Source organism: Haliotis rubra, unplaced genomic scaffold (assembly GCF_003918875.1).
Source record: "Haliotis rubra isolate DU_JTF1 unplaced genomic scaffold, ASM391887v1 Scf1582, whole genome shotgun sequence".
NCBI lineage: Eukaryota > Metazoa > Mollusca > Gastropoda > Lepetellida > Haliotidae > Haliotis > Haliotis rubra.
This window is the reverse complement of record NW_025765539.1, coordinates 75,515-95,089: the sequence shown is the minus strand read 5'-3', so window position 1 is coordinate 95,089 and position 19,575 is coordinate 75,515. Positions and strand designations below refer to the sequence as shown.

At 40.8% G+C, this 19,575-nt stretch overlaps 1 long non-coding RNA gene across 1 annotated transcript; it reads left to right on the top strand.

Moving 5' to 3' along the window:
- Positions 1-6,489: 6,489 nt before the first annotated feature.
- LOC124271190 lies at positions 6,490-7,193 on the top strand. The gene is made up of 2 exons (XR_006896967.1): positions 6,490-6,713; positions 7,131-7,193. It is a non-coding gene; the product is annotated as an uncharacterized LOC124271190 (long non-coding RNA).
- Positions 7,194-19,575: the final 12,382 nt, after the last annotated feature.

Sequence of the window (19,575 nt, the reverse complement as noted above, 5' to 3'; positions counted from 1 at the left end):
AATACATGACAGGGGAAGCTAGACATGGTAGTATTTTGTAAAACAGTATTCCAGGAATACATTACAGGGGAAACAAGACATGGTAGTATTTTGTAAAACAGTATTTCAGCAATACATGTCAAGGGAAACAAGACAAGGCAGTATTTTGTAAAACAGTATTCCAGCAATACATGACAGGGGAAACTAGACAGGGTAGTATTTTGGAAAGCAGTATTCCAGCAATACATGACAGGGGAAACAGGACAAGGTTGTATTTTGTAAAACAGTATTCCAGCAATACATGACAGGGGAAACTAGACAGGGTAGTATTTTGGAAAGCAGTATTCCAGCAATTCATGACAGGGGAAACAGGACAAGGTTGTATTTTGTAAAACAGTATTCCAGCAATACATGACAGGGGAAACTAGACATGGTAGTATTATGTAAAACAGTATTCCAGCAATACATGACAGGGGAAACTAGACATGGTAGTATTTTGTAAAACAGTATTCCAGCAATACATGACAGGGGAAACTAGACAGGGTAGTATTTTAAAAAATAGTATTCCAGCAATACATGACAGGGGAAACAAGACAAGGCTGTATTTTGTAAAACAGTATTCCAGCACTACATGACAGGGAAAACTAGACATGGTAGTATTTTGTAAAACAGTATTCCAGCAATACATGACAGGGGAAACAAGACAAGGTTGTATTTTGTAAAACAGTATTCCAGCAATACATGACAGGGGAAACAAGACAAGGCTGTATTTTGTAAAACAGTATTCCAGCAATACATGACAGGGGAAACTAGACATGGTAGTATTTTGTAAAACAGTATTCCAGCAATACATGACAGGGGAAACTAGACATGGTAGTATTTTTGTAAAACAGTATTCAGCAATACATGGCAGGTGAAACATGAGACAAGGCTGTATTTTGTAAAACAGTATTCAGCAATACATGACAGGGGAAACTAGGCATGGTAGTATTTTGTAAAACAGTATTCCAGCAATACATGACAGGGGAGACTAGACATGGTAGTATTTGTAAAACAGTATTCCAGGAATACATTACAGGGGAAACAAGACATGGTAGTATTTTGTAAAACAGTATTTCAGCAATACATGACAGGATTGGGAAACATTACAAGGAAACAAGACATTGCAGTATTTTGTAAAACAGTATTCCAGCAATACATGACAGGGGAAAAACTAGACATGGTAGTATTTTTTGTAAAACAGTATTCCAGCAATACATGACAGGGGAAACAAGACATGGTAGTATTTTGTAAAACAGTATACCAGCAATACATGACAGGGGAAACAAGACAAGGCTGTATTTTGGAAAGCAGTATTCCAGCAATACATGACAGGGGAAACTAGACATGGTAGTATTTTGTAAAACAGTATTCCAGCAATACATGACAGGGGAAACTAGACATGGTAGTATTTTGTAAAACAGTATTCCAGTAATACATGACAGGGGAAACTAGACATGGTAGTATTTTGCAAAACAGTATTCCAGCAATACATGACAGGGGAAGCTAGACATGGTAGTATTTTGTAAACAGGATTGCAGGAATACATTACAGGGGAAACAAGACATGGTAGTATTTTGTAAAACAGGGAAACAGTATTTCAGCAATACATGACAGGGGAAACAAGACAAGGCAGTATTTTGTAAAACAGTATTCCAGCAATACATGACAGGGAAACTAGACATGGTAGTATTTTTGTAAAACAGTATTCCAGCAATACATGACAGGGAAAACTAGACATGGTAGTATTTTGTAAAACAGTATTCCAGCAATACATGACAGGGGAAACAAGACATGGTAGTATTTTGTAAAACAGTATACCAGCAATACATGACAGGAAAAACACAGACAAAACAGCAGTATTTTGTAAAAACAGTATTCCAGCAATACATGGCAGGTGAAACTAGACAAGGCTGTACTTTGTAAAACAGTATTCCAGCAATACATGACAGGGGAAACTAGACATGGTAGTATTTTGCAAAACAGTATTCCAGCAATACATGACAGGGGAGGCTAGACATGGTAGTATTTTGTAAAACAGTATTTCAGCAATGTACATGAAAACAGACATTCAGTATTTCAGCAATACATGACAGGGAGGGAAACAAGCCATGGCAGTATTTTGTAAAACAGTATTCCAGCAATACATGACAGGGGAAACTAGACATGGTAGTATTTTGTAAAACAGTATTCCAGCAATACATGACAGGGGAAACAAGACATGGTAAACAGTATTTTACATGTAAAACAGTAGAATACATGGTAGGGGAAACAAGACAAGGCTTTTTGTAAAACAGTATTCCAGCAATACATGACAGGGGAAACTAGACATGGTAGTATTTTGTAAAACAGTAGCAATTCCAGCAATTTTGTAAAACAGTAGATGAATAGATACAAGACAGGAGTAGTATTTTTTGTAAAACAGTATTCCAGCAATACATGACAGGGGAAACTAGACATGGTAGTATTTTGTAAAACAGTATTCCAGCAATACATGACAGGGGAAGCTAGACATGGTAGTATTTTGTAAACAGGATTGCAGGAATACATACACATGACAGGGAAACAAGACATGGTAGTATTTTGGTAAAACAGTATTTCAGCAATACATGACAGGGGAAACAAGACATGGTAGTATTTTGTAAAAACAGTATTCCAAATACATGATGGGGAATACATATTTTGTAAACAGTATTCCACATGACAGGGGAAACTAGACATGGTAGCATTTTGTAAAACAGTATTCCAGCAATACATGACAGGGGAAAACATGGTAGTATTTTGTTAAATATATTTTGTAAAACAGTATTTTGTAAACAATACATGACAGGGGAAACAAGACAAGGCTGTATTTTGAAAAGCAGTATTCCAGCAATACATGACAGGGGAAACTAGACATGGTAGTATTTTGTAAAACAGTATTCCAGCAATACATGACAGGGGAAACTAGACATGGTAGTATTTTGTAAAACAGTATTCCAGTAATACATGACAGGGGAAACTAGACATGGTAGTATTTTGCAAAACAGTATTCCAGCAATACATGACAGGGGAAGCTAGACATGGTAGTATTTTGTAAACAGGATTGCAGGAATACATTACAGGGGAAACAAGACATGGTAGTATTTTGTAAAACAGTATTTCAGCAATACATGACAAGGGAAACAAGACAAGGCAGGATTTTGTAAAACAGTATTCCAGCAATACATGACAGGGGAAACTAGACATGGTAGCATTTTGTAAAACAGTATTCCAGCAATACATGACAGGGAAAACTAGACATGGTAGTATTTTGTAAAACAGTATTCCAGCAATACATGACAGGGGAAACAAGACATGTTAGTATTTTGTAAGACAGTATACCAGCAATACATGACAGGGGAAACAAGACAAGGCTGTATTTTGGAAAGCAGTATTCCAGCAATACATGACAGGGGAAACTAGACATGGTAGTATTTTGTAAAACAGTATTCCAGCAATACATGACAGGGGAAACTAGACATGGTAGTATTTTGTAAAACAGTATTCCAGCAATACATGACAGGGGAAACTAGACATGGTAGTATTTTTCAAAACAGTATTCCAGCAATACATGACAGGGGAAATTAGACACAGTAGTATTTTGTAAAACAGTATTCCAGCAATACATGACAGGGGAAACTAGACATGGTAGTATTTTGTAAAACATTATTCAAGCAATACATGGCAGGGGAAACAAGACAAGGTTGTAATTTGTAAAACAGTATTCAAGCAATACATGACAGGGGAAAGAAGACAAGGTTGTATTTTGTAAAACAGTATTCCAGCAATACATGACAGGGGAAACAAGACAAGGTTTTATTTTGTAAAACAGTATTCCAGCAATACATGACAGGGGAAACTAGACGTGGTAGTGTTTTGGAAAGCAGTATTCCAGCAATACATGACACGGGATACAGGACAAGGTTGTATTTTGTAAAACAGTATTCCAGCAATACATGACAGCGGAAACTAGACATGGTAGTATTATGTAAAACAGTATTCCAGCAATACATGACAGGGAAAACTAGACATGGTAGTATTTTGTAAAACAGTATTCCAGCAATACATGACAGGGGAAACTAGACAGAGTAGTATTTTGTAAAATAGTATTCAAGCAATACATGACAGGGGAAACAAGACAAGGCTGTATTTTGTAAAACAGTATTCCAGCAATACATGACAGGGGAAACTAGACATGGTAGTATTTTGTAAAACAGTATTCCAGCAATACATGACAGGGGAAACAAGACAAGGTTGTATTTTGTAAAACAGTATTCCAGCAATACATGACAGGGGAAACTAGACATGGTAGTATTTTGTAAAACAGTATTCCAGCAATACATGACAGGGGAAACGAGACAAGGCTGTATTTTGGAAAACAGTATACCAGCAATACATGACAGGGGAAACTAGACATGGTAGTATTTTGTAAAACAGTATTCCAGCAATACATGACAGGGGAAGCTAGACATGGTAGTATTTTGTAAAACAGTATTCCAGGAATACATGACAGGGGAAACAAGACAAGGCTGTATTTTGTAAAACAGTATTCCAGCAATACATGACAGGGGAAACAAGATAAGGCTGTATTTTGTAAAACAGTATTCCAGCAATACATGACAGGGGAAACTAGACATGGTAGTATTTTGTAAAACAGTATTCCAGCAATACATGACAGGGGAAACTAGACATGGTAGTATTTTGTAAAACAGTATTCCAGCAATACATGACAGGGGAAACTAGACATGGTAGTATTTTTCAAAACAGTATTCCAGCAATACATGAGAGGGGAAATTAGACATAGTAGTATTTTGTAAAACAGTATTCCAGCAATACATGACAGGGGAAACTAGACATGGTAGTATTTTGGAAAGCAGTATTCCAGCAATACATGACAGGGGAAACAAGACGTGGTAGTATTTTGGAAAGCAGTATTCCAGCAATACATGACAGGGGAAACTGGACAAGGTATTATTTTGGAGAGCAGTATTCCAGCAATACATTACAGGGGAAACAAGACGTGGTAGTATTTTGGAAAGCTGTATTCCAGCAGTGCATGACAGGGGAAACAAGTCAAGGCTGTATTTTGTAAAACAGTTTTCCAGCAATACATGACAGGGGAAACTAGACAAGGCTGTATTTTGGAAAACATTATTCCAGCAATACATGACAGGGGAAACAAGACATGGTAGTATTTTGGAAAGCAGTATTCAAGAATACATGACAGGGGAAACATGACAATGCTGTATTTGTAAAACATTATTCCAGCAATACATAACAGAGGAAACTAGACATGGTAGTATTTTGGAAAGCAGTATTCCAGCAATACATGACAGGGGAAACTAGACAAGGCTGTATTTTGGAAAACATTATTCCAGCAATACATGGCAGGGGAAACAAGACATGTTAGTATTTTGGAAAGCAATATTCCAGCAATACATGACAGGGGAAACTAGACATGGTAGTATTTTGGAAAGCAGTATTCCAGCAATACATGACAGGGGAAACTAGACATGGTAGGATTTTGGAAAGCAGTATTCAAGCAATACATGACAGGGGAAACAAGACATGGTGGTATTTTGGAAAGCAGTATTCCAGCAATGCATGACAGGGGAAACAAGACATGGTCGTATTTTGTAAAACAGTATTCCAGCAATGCATAACAAGGGAAACAAGACAAGGCAGTATTTTGTAAAGCAGTATTCCAGTAATGCATGACAGGGGAAACAAGACAAGGCAGTATTTTGTAAAGCAATATTCCAGCAATACATGACAGGGGAAACTAGACATGGTAGTATTTTGTAAAACAGTATTCCAGCAATACATGACAGGGGAAACTAGACATGGTAGTATTTTGTAAAACAGTATTCCAGCAATACATGACAGGGGAAACTAGACATGGTGGTATTTTGGAAAGCAGTATTCCAGCAATACATGACAGGGGAAACTAGACATGGTAGTATTTTGGAAAGCAGTATTCCAGGAATACATGACAGGGGAAACTAGGCATGGTATTATTTTGGAAAGCAGTATTCCAGCAATACATTACAGGGGAAACTAGACGTGGTAGTATTTTGGAAAGCAGTATTCCAGCAATGCATGACAGGGGAAACAAGTCAAGGCTGTATTTTGGAAAGCAGTTTTCCAGCAATACATGACAGGGGAAACTAGACAAGGCTGTATTTTGGAAAACATTATTCCAGCAATACATGGCAGGGGAAACAAGACATGGTAGTATTTTGGAAAGCAGTATTCAAGAATACATGACAGGGGAAACATGACAATGCTGTATTTGTAAAACAGTATTCCAGCAATACATGACAGGCGAAACTAGACATGGTAGTATTTTGTAAAACAGTATTCCAGCAATAGATGACAGGGGAAACTAGACATGGTAGTATTTTGGAAAGCAGTATTCCAGCAATACATTGTCAAGATCACATATGGTTGAGCTGTATATACGTTGGATGTTTCTTATAGTGTGGTTGAACTGTATGTGTCGGTTGAGTGAGTGTACGTGCAGTTGGGCTGTGTGCGAAGTGAGATTGCACGTGAAAAGCAGGCAGTTTCTGCGACTTAGTCATAAAAGTGGACGGTTTGATGTGACGGGTGCAGTCGTGATATGATAGAGCGGAGCGACGGTGTGAAAGCTGAGCCAGGAAAATTATCATGGCGTGAGTAAATTTTGCATTTAATTATGGAAATTGTTAGATTGTATTTGTATGTCCATAATGTTGAATTGAATAGCACAGTGTCGGTCATAGGTTGATATTCAAACATCACTCAGGCGAAATGTAAACATGGCAATTGTTGGTCACTGTAGTGAGTATGTATAGGCATAATCACTTGTCTGTGTTGAATAACACGTGTATGTTATTCTAAGTGTAATTATGCTGACATTGCTCTGTGTATTATCATTCTGAGTATTTAATACTCTGTATTGTGTTGAATGATTGTGTATTGAGTATATTACACTCGAGTAGTAAGTGTGTATAATCATTCAATTGTGAATTGAATGATTAGTGTACATTGAGTATGTGACGCTCAAGACGTAAACAAGTGTGTGTAACAAGTACTTTGTCTTTGTGTAGTGTCGGGGCCGTATTGGCTTGACGGCCTGTGTGCTGGCTAGTTGAGTGTGGCGGGTCAACACCAAGTATGCTGACCAGCGAAGTGATGCCTCTCACCAGTGTTGTGACCGGACGTTGTCCAGTGCCAAGTATGGAGGGCAGGGTAGCCTCAAGGTATTGCCGGTTGAGTGTGGCGGGTCAACTCCAAGTATGCTGACCAGCTAAGCGATGCCTCTCACCAGTGCCTCTCACCAGTGTTGTGACCGGACGTTGTCCAGTGACAAGTATGGAGGGCAGGGTAGCCTCAGGGTATCGTCAGACAGGGTGTGACCGTGTTCGTGAGGACGTGAACTGTACATACCATTAATCTGTGCAACCTCCTGTATAGGAGCCGATCGTCAAATAGATGTGGACTGGAATATTACATTTTTTGTAAATGTTTCATTTGTATGCCTATATTTGATTTGTGTATTGTGTATAGGAGTATGAGTGTATTGGGTACCGCTGGTGTAATGGAGTACTGAGTGTGTATTTGAGTGATGTACTGAAGGTGTATTTGAGTGATATATGACTGAGATGTTTGGATGAATGTATTTGAGGTGAGAAAGGGGGTGTGCAAGCTGAATATTTGAACTTTTCTTGATTTTCCATTTCATTTTGTTTTGAAAAAAATTATATTTATTTCAACACCACCTTTGTTTTATCTCGCATTGTGACATTTTGGTGGCAGCGGTGGGATTTGTTTTTTTTTTGTCACATGTGAGATATGTAGGTCCATTTAGTAATTTCCAAATTACTTTTCGTATGAGTGTGGTACGCTCGTATATTGGGTGTCGTGCGCCTGGTTTCCTTCACATTTTTCATTGCTTGGTACTAATGGCTGTAGGGTGCTGAGGTATAACGGGTCCCTTTGTTCAAACCTTACCTTGTATTAGATAGTATACATTTTTACCTGTAGATATTTTGCTTAGTTTCACTATGGATTTAGTGGGCATATGTAAATTGGGCAAGGAGTTAGGTTATACAGGGGAGAATTTACAGCAGTTTGTAAGGGAACAGACAGATTTAGAGAGGGAGAGGGGAGAAGGATAGATTAGAACGGGATGACCGGGAAAGGGTTCGGGAGATGAAGAAACTAGAGATAGAGAAACTTAGATTGGAGAATGAGGACAAGGAAAAGGAAAGGGTTATGAAGTTAGAGAGCATGAAGTTAGACTTAGAGAAGAAGCTGCAGTTAGAGGGGGGAGAAGGGTACTGTAGGTGAAGGTATAAAGCAGGAAGGTAAGCCACCATTTGTTACTTATGTGCCTAAGATGCCACCTTTTGATGACCAGAGAGATAACATCGATGCTTATTTACAAAGGTTTGAGCGTGTAGCCAAGTCACAGGCATGGCCAAAGGTTCGGTGGGCAACCTTTCTCAGCACCTTATTGAAGGGTAAGGCACTTGACGTTTACTCTCGATTAGACCCCGACAAGGTGGAGGTCTACAAGGAGGTAAAGCAAGCATTGCTGAAGCGGTATGAGATGACTGAGGAAGGGTTCCGACAGAAGTTCAGGACAGCTCGGATAGAGATGGGTGAGACTTTTACTCAGTTCTTAGTTAGAGTTGGGAATTATTTTGATAGGTGGGTAGATCTTAGTGGCAGTGCTAGGACTTGGGAGGGAATTAGAGATTTGTTGTTGAGGGAGCAGCTCTTGCATGGTGTTAGTACAGGCCTTTGTATTTTCTTGAAGGAGAGGAAGCCAGAGTCTGTTGGGGAAATGGCTAGGTTAGCAGAACATTTTGTGGAGGCTAGGAAGGTGTTACGGGTAGATCTGTTCATCCAGTTAGTCAGGGTGGTGATAGGTTCAAGAAGGGCTCAGATAGTCAGGTGAAGAAGTCAGTACAGAGTGAGAAGAGGGATTCCAGAACGTTTGTGCCGATGCATGAGCGGAAATGTTATGGCTGTGGTGATTTGGGACATATGGCATCTTCTTGTTCTAAGTGGAAGTCCAAACTTAAGGGCAATACAGGTGCTGGTAGTGTTGTCATTGAGAGTGTCAGTGATGTGTCCAGTGAGCCAGTTGTAGAAGTAGGAGAGAAGAGTGAGATAGATTCTCAAGGTGTGGAAGGAAGTGATACTAGTGTTACAGATCATTCAGGTGAGGATGACGCTCTAGTGACGTCAGGTACAACGTCAGGTACGATGTGTGGTATGTGTGGGACTATGCCAGTGCGTGTTGGTAAATTGTGGCCATTCAGTGAATGTCTTGCGTGATTCTGGCTGTAATGGAGTTGTTGTCAAGAGATCTCTTGTGGATGAGGATTGCTTTGTGGAAGGTGAGCTTCATAACTGTACCATGGGTGATGGTAGGGTTTGTACTGTACCAGTAGCATGGGTTCCTATAGATTCACCATTTTACAAGGGCACAGTTAAGGCAGCATGTTTGGAGACTCCTTTGTTTGATGTTATGTTAGGGAATATTCCAGGTGCAAGGGCTCCTGAGGATCCATTACCTGAAGAGGAAGTAGTAGAGGTTGTTGAAGCTGTTGGTGCTGTAGAGACTAGGCGTCAGAGGAAGGTTAGGGAGCAAGGTATGAAACCAATGAAAACATTTCAGTCTGTTGGCATTTCCTTGAGTAGGCTAGAGTTTATTCAGAAACAGAAGGAGGATTCTGGGTTAGACAAAGTCCGGAAGTTGGTGCAAGATGGTAGACAGAAGATGACGGAGAAGGGTGTGTCACGATATTTCAGTGAGAATGAGATGTTGTATCGTGAGTATGTGAGTCATGATGGTTTGGCTGTTGTTCAGGCTGTTGTTCCTACAGAGTTGAGGTCAGAGGTTATGAAAGTGTGTCATGAATCTTTGATGGGTGGTCACATGGGTGTGAAGAAAACGCTGGACAGGGTTATTTCACAATTTTATTGGCCAGGTGTGCAAGGTGATGTTAGGAGGCACTGTTTGTCTTGTGATGTTTGTCAGCGTACGATTCCAAAGGGGAAGGTTGGCAAGGTTCCTTTAGGTCAGATGCCATTAATTTCTACACCTTTCGAAAGGATAGCCGTAGACTTGATTGGTCCTTTATATCCAGTAACTGATAGAGGCAATCGGTACATCCTAACAGTTGTTGACTATGCGACTAGGTATCCTGAAGCTGTAGCTCTTCCGAGGATAGAAACTGAGTATGTTGCAGAGGCTCTTTTGGAGATATTTAGTCGGGTAGGTGTCCCCAAGGAGATGTTGTCTGATATGGGTGCTCAATTTACGTCATCAGTCATGAAGGAGGTTAGTAGATTGTTGTCCCTCAAGCAGTTAACCACCACTCCATACCATCCTATGTGTAATGGGTTAGTTGAGAGGTTTAATGGCACTCTGAAGTTGATGTTAAAGCGGCTAAGTGCTGAGAAACCAACTGATTGGGATCGTTATTTATCAGCTTTGCTTTTTGCTTACAGGGAAGTACCTCAGGAAAGTCTAGGATTTTCTCCATTCGAGTTGTTGTATGGCAGGAAAGTGAGAGGGCCTGTTCAGGTGTTGAGGGAATTGTGGACAAAAGATATTCCAGATCCAGAGACTAGGACAACCTATGAGTATGTGTTGGACTTACAGAATAGGTTAGAGGAGACAATTGAGGTAGCTTATCAATCTTTGGTTAAGGCATCAGGCAGGTACAGGAAGCATTTCAATCGCAAGGTGAAGGTACGCCAGATGAAAGCGGGTGATAAGGTGTTAATTCTGTTACCTACCAATCACAACAAGTTATTGTTACAATGGAAAGGTCCTTTTGTGATAGAGGAGAGTTTTGGTTCTGACAATTATCGCGTTAGAGTTGGGGATAAGTTGAAGACTTATCATGCTAACTTACTCAAGAAGTATATTGACAGGGAATCTAGTAGCTGTAGTACAGTGGTCAGTGATGTGAGTGTGAGTTTACCACAGTATGTTTGTACAGGCATTGTTGATGTGGGAGATGACAATGTGGAGTCAGATGCAGAAGGGGATTTGCCTGAGATTGTTTCTCCACCTTTGACGGCTAAGGAAACTTATCTTGATGTGAACATTTCTCAAGATTTGTCGGATGTGCAGAAGACAGACGTTAGGGGAGTTGTTGGCAGAATTTTCAGATGTTTTGACAGATTTGCCGGGAGGACCAACTGTATGGAATATAAGGTCAGGTTGACTTCTTCAGATCCAGTTAGGCCACGTCCTTATCCAATACCTCATCATATGAGAGAGACCGTTGCAGCAGAGATACAGACTATGTTGGACTTAGGTGTTATTGAACCTTCAGATTCACTTTATGCTTCTCCAATTGTGCTAGTGAAGAAACCAGATGGTAGTTACAGATTTTGTTCAGATTACAGAGCCATTAATCGTATCACGGTTTTTGATTCAGAACCAGTCACTTTGGCAGAAAGTCTCTTTGCAAGGCTTAGTAAGTGTCAGTATCTGTCTAAGTTTGATATCAGTAAAGCTTATTGGCAGATTCCGATGGAGGAGGAAAGTAAGGCATATACAGCGTTTATCACTCCAGATGGGCTATATCAGTGGACAGTTATGCCGTTTGGTATGGTTAATGCTTCAGCAGTCTTCACAAGGTTAATGAGGAAAATCCTTAGAGGGGTAGATCATGTAGACAGTTACATTGATGATGTGATTGAAGGAACTGATAGATGGGCAGATCACATGGTAAGTCTGAGAGCTATTTTCAGTCGTTTACGTCAGTACAATATCACTGCCAGACCCTCAAAAGTGATGATTGGGTACCATACTATACCATTCCTGGGACATATTGTCGGTCAAGGTAATATTTCTCCTGACAGTAAGAAGTTAGCAGCAATCTTGGAATTGTCACGACCAACCACAAAGAAACAGGTGAGATCTTTGATTGGTTTAACTGGTTACTACAGGCGGTTTATTCCAAACTTTGCAGCCATTGCAGTTCCACTGACAGATTTGACAAAGAAGGGTAAGCCTAATGTTGTTGTTTGGACTGATAGTCAGGAACAGGCATTCCAGACGTTGAAGAAGCTCATGGCAAGTGCACCAATTCTAAAGTTGCCGGATTTGGAAAAGACATTTCTGTTGCGGACAGATGCATCAGATGTTGGCATTGGAGCAGTGCTATTACAAGAACATGAGGGTGAGAAGTTTCCCATTATGTATGTCAGTCGGAAGTTGCTGGACCGAGAGAAGGCATATTCTACCATTGAGAAAGAGTGTTTGGCTATTGTGTGGGGTGTACAGAAATTGAGCCGGTTTTTGTATGGGAGGGAATTTCTGTTAGAGACAGATCACCAGCCTCTAGTGTGGATGACCAAGGCTAAGTTGGCAAACGGGCGAGTTATGAGGTGGGCCTTAGCTTTGCAGCCGTACAGATTCTGTATCAGAGCGGTGAAGGGTGTGGAGAATGTCGGGGCCGATCTCATGAGCCGGTGTCCACCGTGAGTTTATTTTCCTGTATTCAAAACTCCAATGTGATCTGTCCTAGTGTATATAATTATTTTGCAAATAATTATCAAGGATGGGAGGTGTGTCAAGATCACATGTGGTTGAGCTGTATATACGTTGGATGTTTCTTATAGTGTGGTTGAACTGTATGTGTCGGTTGAGTGAGTGTACGTGCAGTTGGGCTGTGTGCGAAGTGAGATTGCACGTGAAAAGCAGGCAGTTTCTGCGACTTAGTCATAAAAGTGGACGGTTTGATGTGACGGGTGCAGTCGTGATATGATAGAGCGGAGCGACGGTGTGAAAGCTGAGCCAGGAAAATTATCATGGCGTGAGTAAATTTTGCATTTAATTATGGAAATTGTTAGATTGTATTTGTATGTCCATAATGTTGAATTGAATAGCACAGTGTCGGTCATAGGTTGATATTCAAACATCACTCAGGCGAAATGTAAACATGGCAATTGTTGGTCACTGTAGTGAGTATGTATAGGCATAATCACTTGTCTGTGTTGAATAACACGTGTATGTTATTCTAAGTGTAATTATGCTGACATTGCTCTGTGTATTATCATTCTGAGTATTTAATACTCTGTATTGTGTTGAATGATTGTGTATTGAGTATATTACACTCGAGTAGTAAGTGTGTATAATCATTCGAATTGTGAATTGAATGATTAGTGTACATTGAGTATGTGACGCTCAAGACGTAAACAAGTGTGTGTAACAAGTACTTTGTCTTTGTGTAGTGTCGGGGCCGTATTGGCTTGACGGCCTGTGTGCTGGCTAGTTGAGTGTGGCGGGTCAACACCAAGTATGCTGACCAGCGAAGTGATGCCTCTCACCAGTGTTGTGACCGGACGTTGTCCAGTGCCAAGTATGGAGGGCAGGGTAGCCTCAAGGTATTGCCGGTTGAGTGTGGCGGGTCAACTCCAAGTATGCTGACCAGCTAAGCGATGCCTCTCACCAGTGCCTCTCACCAGTGTTGTGACCGGACGTTGTCCAGTGACAAGTATGGAGGGCAGGGTAGCCTCAGGGTATCGTCAGACAGGGTGTGACCGTGTTCGTGAGGACGTGAACTGTACATACCATTAATCTGTGCAACCTCCTGTATAGGAGCCGATCGTCAAATAGATGTGGACTGGAATATTACATTTTTGTAAATGTTTCATTTGTATGCCTATATTTGATTTGTGTATTGTGTATAGGAGTGAGTGTATTGGGTACCGCTGGTGTAATGGAGTACTGAGTGTGTATTTGAGTGATGTACTGAAGGTGTATTTGAGTGATATATGACTGAGATGTTTGGATGAATGTATTTGAGGTGAGAAAGGGGTGTGCAAGCTGAATATTTGAACTTTTCTTGATTTTCCATTTCATTTTGTTTTGAAATACATTATATTTATTTCAACACCACCTTTGTTTTATCTCGCATTGTGACATACATGACAGGGGAAACAAGACATGGTAGTATTTTGGAAAGCAGTATTCCAGCAATGCATGACAGGGGAAACAAGACATGGTATTATTTTGTAAAACAGTATTCCAGCAATGCATGACAGGGGAAACAAGACAAGGCTGTATTTTGGAAAGCAGTTTTCCAGCAATGCATGACAGGGGAAACAAGTCAATGCTGTATTTGTAAAACAGTATTTCAGCAATACATGACAGAGGAAACTAGACATGGTAGTATTGTGGAAAGCAGTATTCCAGTAATGCATGACAGGGGAAACTAGACATGGTAGTATTTTGGAAAGCAGTATTCCAGCAATACATGACAGGGAAAACCAGAGAAGGCAGTATCTTGTGAAGCTGTATTCCAGCAATACATGACAGGGGAAACTAGACAAGGCTGTATTTTGTAAAACAGCATTCCAGCAATATATGGCAGGGGAAACTAGACAAGGCTGTATTTTGGAAAGCAGTGTTCCAGCAATGCATGACAGGGGATAGAAGACAAGGCTGTATTTTGGAAAGCAGTATTCCAGCAATACATGACAAGGAAAACCAGAGAAGGCAGTATCTTGTGAAGCTGTATTCCAGCAATACATTACAGGGGAAACTACAGGAGTCAACATTTTGTACAACAGTATTCCAGCAATACATGGCAGGGGAAACTAGAAAAGGCAGTACATGTATTTTGTAAAGCGGTATTCCAGCGATACTTTGGCAGGGCAAACTACTGAAAGCAGTATTTTGCGAAGAAGTATTTCAGAAATGGATTGACAGGTGAAGCTAGAAAAAGGCTTGGGGCATTCTATCCATATTCTGTTTTGGGTGGTCTGTATGATAAGGTGACGTTTTGACCATTAGTAACATCACCTCCGGTCACCATTCTTAAACGGTACTTTTCAAGTATATTTTTTGTTTAGGTAAAGGGCATTACTCTGTTTGGAACAGCTTTTGTTTGTTTGCTGTTTTGTTTAAGGTTGTTTAAGCCTAATTACATCAGTCTGTAAAATCATGGAGTCTGTACGAGACAACCCAGAAACTGATACAGTTGGGATACTATGACATGCATCAACCAAGTCACAGGGCCGGACCAACCGATCCCGTTATCATTACGACAAGCCTGTTTTGCTGAAGATTATTTCTAACCTGGATCTTCAAAGGGTCGCAAGCACTTGTGATCACTGAAGATTTTAAAGCTTATTCCTAAATGCTCATGAATACTGTCATTGTATATGATATTAACTATATACATTGCGGTAACTGGGGTAACAAGAAATAGTATGAATTTCTGTTACTTTACTTATTTATGAACGTTGCAATAGGGAAAGCCCGCCAGATTTAATGTTTTCCTTTTGATTTGATTTCTTTCTGGAGTCGGCGGACTCGGAGAAGCCGAAATTATATCTGCGAAAACATTTGATAGCAAAACAATGTACGGATAGCAAAACAATGTACGGCATTGAACTGACGATATTACAAACAAACTGGGTACTCTACACCTTAATCCCTGATCCACGAGCACTTTGGTTTCTACTCCACTCAAGGTGAGGTGAGGTGAAATTGGGTTTAACGTCGTGCTTGAGAATATTTCGCTCATATGACGACGTGCATGCGTGTGTATGTGCGGCTGCTTGTACTAGCCTAGACTGAAGCTGGTTTTATAGTGCTAGCCCACTGAGATACCATGCCGCAGTGAAGCATGAATACCCCACTCAGACACATTATACTGACTCCGAGCCGACCAGTCCTTGTTGTACCCATTAATGCCGAGCGCCAGGCAGGGACCAACAAGTACCATATTTTAACGTGTTTTGGTATGACGCGGTCGGGGATCAAACCTGCGACCTTTCCGCTCTCCGGGCGGACGCTCTAACCACTATTCCACGGAGGCGGTCCTACTCCACTCAAGGTACAATGTGTGACGACACATGCAGATCAGGGTTTGAATGTATTTCCTGCAACCCAAGCTTGTCGTAAGAGGCGATTAACAGCATCGGGTGTTCAGACTCGCTGTCTTGGGTGACACATGTCATCGTATCCCAATTTCGTAGATCGATGATCATGCTGTTGATCACTGGATTGTCTGGTCCATCCTCTACTATTCACAGACCGCCGCCATATAGCTGGAAAATTTCAGGGTACGACGTTAACTAACAAACAAACAAAAACAACATGTGACCTACTGGTATCCTCTACAAAGTAGGAGTACTACAGTAGCCTAAACTCAGTGTACAAATTCACCGTGTCCGAATGCTAACGATAAAATCCCGGACCCCGTTTCAGAAGGCTGACATAGCTGAAATATCGTTGTAAGTGTATGTTAAGGTGTGACAAATATGTCAATCTTAGCACTGTCACTTAATACGGTTCCCTTCTAGTTGTCATCAACAGTGTCATCGTGACCACCTGCGTCCAATCAGGAAACGGCCGTCAACACCATTTCTGAGGACGTGATGGTGCGCTTTGTATCCAGACCTGTGTTGTCTTGTCGGACAAGCTTCTTATCCCTTCACAGTGACCGGTCGTTATTAGACGTCACAAGGCTATAGAAAATGTCCCAAATGAAAGTACGAAATAAAGTTTAATAATGAACACAGCATCAGCGAAGAGTGAGGGAGTGAGTTTGGTTTTACGCCGCACTTAGCAATATTGCAGCTACATGGGACCTCGTCCATGGTGCAGTGGATAGAGCGTCCGCCCGGAGAGCGGAAGGTCTCGGGTTCGATCCCCGGCCGCGTCATACCAAAACACGTTAAAACATGGTACTTGTTGGTCCCTGCCTGGCGCTCGGCATTAATGGGTAAAACAAGGACTGGTCGGCTCGGAGTCAGTATAAATGTGTCTGAGTGGGGTATTCATGCTTAACTGCGGCGTGGTATCTCAGTGGGCTAGCACTATAAAACCAGCTTAAGTCTGGGCTTAAGTCTGGGCTAGTACAAGCAGACAATGGCTGTCCTGAATTAGTCCCTATAACAACTTAAAGACTGTAATCAACAAAATTGGTACTCTCAAAATTTGGGATTCAAGTAAATTATGTAATTATAAAGAATACAAATCTCTATTGTCAATTGAATGGTATTTGTGTGAAGAGAATACAGAAGACTTTTATGTTATTACGTGTGTTTGAGCTCCCATTAATGGTTAATATTGGTAGACGATGTGGCATTCTCCGCTGTAATAGAATATGTATCTTTTTGGCGTTAAGTTGTGTAGAAGATGAATATCACTTCCTTCTAAAATGTCCATTGTATGACTATCTCAGATCAAAATATATACCAAGATATTATTGTAATTCACCCACGATGTTTAAGTTTAAAACTCTTCTAACATGTAATAAGATAAATATTTTGTTAAAAGCTGCAAAGTTTATTAAGGAAGCTCCATTTCTCCAAATTCTCCAAATTCCCATCTGTCATTATAATTGAATTTTTCCGACTATACAAAGATTCTATAAGTTTTTGATAATTCATCTCGTCTCGAATACCGCCTGGGAGAATAACGAACGTCCTTCCATGAATATGTTATGGGTTGTTAAAGACAACGATGATATATTTGCTAGACCGTATAATATGTCTCTTGTGAATGTTTATGGGGGAATTGAGTACAAAAGAGAAATGCACGTAATAATAATAATAATAATAATAATAATAGTGCCTATTTATAGTGGGCACAAATCCACGCTCGTAAGCATGCTACAAGGTGGCGCTACAATTAAAATTACAATTAAAACAATATGTACAGTAAGAGTGAGCTGTTTATGAGTCATAGAACGTACACATCACGTTGATTTGCCTGTTTTACCAAAACGTTTTAACCAGATATCGACATACTACATTATTACACTGAATCAGACCCGTGAAGATCCGGGTTAGAACTGATCTTCAGCAACCCATGCCTGTCGTAAGAGGCGACTGTGGGGATCGGGCTCGCTGACTTGGTTGACACATATCATCGTATCCCAATTGCGTGGTTCGATGTTTATAACGGATTGTCTGGTTCAGACTCGATTATTTACAGACCACCGTCATATAGCTGGAATATTGCTAAAATTAAACTCACTCACAACGCTGAATCAATGCTTAAAGTAGTACAAATACATTAACCTGGGGTTATAGAATGTGTGACACGGTGCTTCATCACTAAGATACTGCGTCTTATACTTACATTATCACTGTAAAAGCCATTTTCACAGAGCTCTCGTATTGTTCGTGTAATGTAACAAAGGTCCCAGACACCGAATAATATTTTGTGGGTAAGGGTGGGGTTCATATTAGATGAGGAACCGCCTGAGGGTTGGGCAGGGTGTCAATGGCGAAAAACAGGCCATCGTAACAGGTGTGGGTGGAGTCACGTGGCTTGTGACGTCACAATATCGAACACAATGGTGAGTTCAAAGCTTTGTATATCTTTTAGTTGTGCAGTTCTGACATTTCCTCCAAAATCAAGAAATTTAAGTGTAAACTTTTTTCATTCTTTATGGTACATTTCCCCTTTCCTGACATTTTACGATATGAAAGTGACATTAATACAAATATATATTTAAAAAGTATGAATTATTGAATTTAACGTGAACGAGGATTTCAACAAGCGGATCTAGATGATCTAAATCTTAGTTTTTTGAATTCCTAAAATTCGAATTTGAATGAAATGATGCCCAAAAGGGATACAAGGTAGGATGTTATAAATCCCATTCCTACTCTGATCTGTACCTTGGTGGAGTGTCGGAGTAAACAACATAAATCATCTACACGACACATCAAAGTATCACCCCCGCACACCATACAAACTCATTAGTTTGGCTTTGTTGTTTAAGGGGCGGTGGGTAGCCTAGTGGTTAAAGCGTTCGTTAGTCACGCCGAAGACGCGGGTTCGATTCCCCACATGGGTACAATGTGTGAAGCCCATTTCTGGTGTCCCCCGCCGTGATGTTACTGGAATATTGTAAAAGCGACGTAAAACTAAACTCACTCACTTTCACTTTGTTGTTTAATACCACACACAAAACCATTCCTACCCTGACTGACTGACTGAATTTGGTTTTACGCCGCTTTTAGCAATATTCCAGCAACATCACGGCGGGGGACACCAGAAATGGGCTTCACACATTGTACCCATGTGGGGATTCGAACCCGGGTCTTCGGCGTGACGAGCCAACGCTTTAACCTCTGGGCTACCCCACCGCCCCCTTCCTACCCTGTGGACTAGTTATCACATAATTGGGACAAGGCCGTATAGATTGATCCGCCTTTCAGAACATGTATATAACTTACTACCCTACACACACACACACACACACGCACGCACGCACGCACGCACGCACGCACGCACGCACGCACGCACGCACGCACGCACGCACGCACGCACGCACGCACGCACGCACGCACGCACGCACGCACGCGCACGCACGCACGCACGCACGCACACACCCCACCCCGCACCAAACACAAACACACAACAACCCCCCCCCAACAACCACATACACACACGGCAGCACCCTTCTAAAGACCATTTGGTTTCATATGTTATCAATCTGTGGATAATTATATCAGTAATTCAACGGGTAATTCTGTGGTTGATTCTGA